Source organism: Symsagittifera roscoffensis, chromosome 2, assembly GCF_963678635.1.
Source record: "Symsagittifera roscoffensis chromosome 2, txSymRosc1.1, whole genome shotgun sequence".
In the NCBI taxonomy this organism is placed as follows: Eukaryota; Metazoa; Xenacoelomorpha; order Acoela; family Convolutidae; genus Symsagittifera; species Symsagittifera roscoffensis.
In genome coordinates, this window is record NC_087063.1 from 68,905,780 (window position 1) to 68,909,627 (window position 3,848).

The window sequence follows — 3,848 nt, forward strand, 5'->3', positions numbered from 1 at the left end:
TCAAAAATTTGCTATCAACCAATCAGAATCGAGCATTCGTTTTAAGGAAATTTTTTCAAAATCCTGCTTGATTCGGTTTGGAATCAGATTTCCAGAGATTTGTTTGAAAATTGATCAATTTTGAGTTATCCTCCCAGATTCACATCAAAATCAAAGAACTTGACTATTTACTCTAAAATATGCTTTTTATCATTGATTACATACAAAAAATTCAATTAACTTGATGAAAAAAATTGTAGTTGCTACTTTTTTTAGTTTTCTTCCTTTTGTTACTTATATCAGCAATATTTCTTATTTTTACATCAAACAACTTTTGGTCATTTATTTTTGCAATTGCTTTTGTGTATATTTTTACTTTTTTGACAGATTTAATTCCTTAAACATTTCTCTCATTGAATACGACAACAAGAACAAAAATGAACATTTTTGTGAGTGGAAACGACACTATCCAAAATGGAGCTTTGTTTCCTATTGGACACGACTTTTAACAAAGAATCCCATAAAAGGAAGCTGAAATCTGATTGGACACGACTGCAATCCAAATAAGGAAAATCAATTCTGATTGGTCAAGCCCACACATTCGAGTTGAAGGTACCCCTAACTCCTCACAAAAAATCATTTTATTTTCAACTTAACTACCGTCAACTACCTCCTCTCTCAGCTCAAATTACCTTGATTTCAACTTCTCTTCCGTCAGCTATCCCTCTATCAGCTTTTTCTTGTTCTTACTCTTTTACTCAATTAATTGCTCAAAATGATCTTCTCAGTACAAAACAGCAATCTCATGTACTCTGTAGAATTTTCGCCTGATCTAGTACAAATTCAAGTGCGAGAAACAGTCTCAGGAGTTTTTCTGGCAAGAATGGATATCCCAATCCAAGTCTGGCACATGGTGGAAGTGATGCGAAGGGATTTCAACGAACATCATGTGACACAAGTACCCATGACAGAGAACCAACTTGAAGAAATGCAAACGATGGAGGAAATTTCTGATCATGTGGGCATGAACTACCCCGAGATCCGGACTCAAGATTTGTGGCTCAACCAGTCGACGACTTCCTCTTTCCTTGGGAGGGGGAAGGATCAGTCGAAAACCCCATCACAATAGATGAAGATGAAGGTTTCTCAGAAACAATGACGCCTCCAGCTCCACAACAACCTCCAGCAATGGAACCTCGTCCAACTCTGCGTTCTATAGAAAACCTACAGAACTCTTCTGCTGCTTGACAGCTCTTTGATTAAATGTTTTTGTAGATAATTGTTGTTTGGTGTTATTTTTGTTCTTTGTAATTAATTTCTTCAATTTCATTTTAATTATGAGAATAGTTGAGAGGTTCAGAGTAAACTATTTAAAGACAATTAAAACTTAATTTAGTACTCTGAACTGGCACATATGATGAGAAACTCGATTAATTTTTGCACACATATTCGGAAAAACACTAAAAAAAATTGTATATATTAAATGTTACCTAATGGTTTTGCATCTTGTCACACTTTTCGCACTTTGTAGAAAAATTGATACACTTTCCGCATTTCGTCAAGGAAAGTGAGAGACTTTTCGCAAACTGTCATAAATATTGAAACACTTTTCGCATTTTGTCGAAAAAGTAAACATTTTTCGCATTTTATCGAAAAAACTGAACTATTTTTCACATTTTATCGAAAAAAGTAAAACATTTTTCGCATTTTGTCGAAAAAATTGAAACACTTTTCCGCATTTTATCAAAAAAAGTAAAACACTTTTCGCATTTTGTCGAAAAAAGTAAAAAACTTTTCTCATTTCTAGGAAAAAAAGTGAAACACTTTTCGAATCTTGTCGAAAAAACTAAAACACTTTTCGCATTTGTAGGAAAAAAGTGAAACACTTTTCGCATCTTGTCAAAAAAATTGAAAGATTTTTCGCATTTTGTCAAAAAAAAAAATTAGAACACTTTTCGCATCTTGTCAAAAAAATTGAAACAATTTTCGCATTTGTACAAAAAAAGAGAAACAGTTTTTGCATACGCTTCAAAAAATTGAACCACTTTTCCCATCTTTCCGAAATAAATCATTACAATTTTTCTTGCACAGTTACTTGCTAATCTTTATGAAACTTTTATTCAAAATTAAATCCTTCAGAAAACTAATTTTTGCACGTCTGTTGATCAGAAAAAATTGATAACCAAGGTATTAGAAGTTTTCTAAGCAATAAGTCAACATGCTCTTTACATCAAAATTTTGCGTTTTTTGCCTTATCATTTTAGAAATGGCAAAAAAATTCAATATAATTTTTAAAAAAACCAAGAAAAAACGTGCATTTTACCAAAAAAAAAATTCTAAGATAGGTATACATCAAAAAATTTATTTATATTTATATGTTAAAATCTGTTCAAGCTAGAAAAAATTATTTTTGACAAAATTTTTTTAACAAATATTCAATTATCTTAAGAAAAACTATTTGAAAAAGCCAATCAGAGGGTCTGACATTATTCCTCTGCAGAGCTAGGAAGGTGTCTTTTGAAATTGTTAGGTAATGAAAAAGTAATTCCACCTGAGAAAATGACGTCATTACACTTTAACTTTTATAGAACAGTAAAAGTTATGGAATATTTCCACCAGAGAAATTGACGTCATTATCCATTAAGTTATAGAATCTTCTAATTTTTAGAATCTACAGATTAAATCCTTGATTTTTATAAAAAGTTATTACATATTAACATCTACATTTTCCTCAATCTTCTAAATTCTAGAAATAATCACTAAAAATTAACCAATCACAATTCCAAAACTAACTCTAAGGTGATGACGTTGCTGAAAAAAATTTGTGGATTTTAGTTATTTTGCTAGTTTTTTAAATTTAAATAAAGATACGCAACCAGGGTTATAAATAATAGGAAAAGTTTTCAATGAAATTCTTCCCTTTTGAAAAATCTTAGTCAACAAAAAATTCTTATTTTACAAAATCCTTTATAAACAATTAAAGTCAATCAAGTGTTGCAAAACTTTTGGAGTTCAGTTTTTTATGAGAAATTCAGCAAAATCTACAGGTGAAAAAATATACATTTCATTTCATTTGAAAATCTCCAACAATTCAGTTCATTTTACCGACATGAGAAGAATTTTTAGAAGAAACGGAAATCTATCTCAGACTTTGAAACCAATCATAATAGAACGAGCGAGTTACTGCATCCAGTTTGAAATTGGCTCCGAAACTATCAAGATTCTCAAATATAATGAAATGTTCCAAGCTAGTGAGCAAATTATCATAGATCTTTCGGAATGGAGAGAACTCGAGAGTAGAAGAGTTAGTATTTGGAAAAGAATTGGCTATGTCTGAGTCACCTTCGAGAAAAAAGTACGGGTTTTCATATGATTCAAATGAAGAATATTTTGATGAAGTTGTGCATCTGGGATACGGAAATAGTTTTCATTTGCTTACAAGTGAACATTTACTACAAATGACTATTTTTGAAAAAATGGTTGAATTTGACATCTTCTACAGAGATCCGAAGAAGTGTTTCACTCCCTTAAGAATTTCCCTACATGATCGGCGAAAAATTGAAACAATTCGTGATAGAAGGTACAAGAAAGAAAAATTGAAGGTTCAACAGGATAACTTAGCTCTGTTTAGAAGGAAACATGGTGTGGCACATGAAGAAGAAAGTGACAAGGAACTCGAAAATTAACTCATTTTTTGATTTTTTTACACATTTTTTCAAGTTTCCCATTGAATTGTAAATTAGTTTTTTTATCATTTGAATAAAGTGCTCCTGAACCAAAGCTTTGTTTTTAAAGATTTATCAATGTTAACTTTTAAGAGCACATTTGAAAAGAATTGATTATTTTATCACAAAACTTACATAATCACT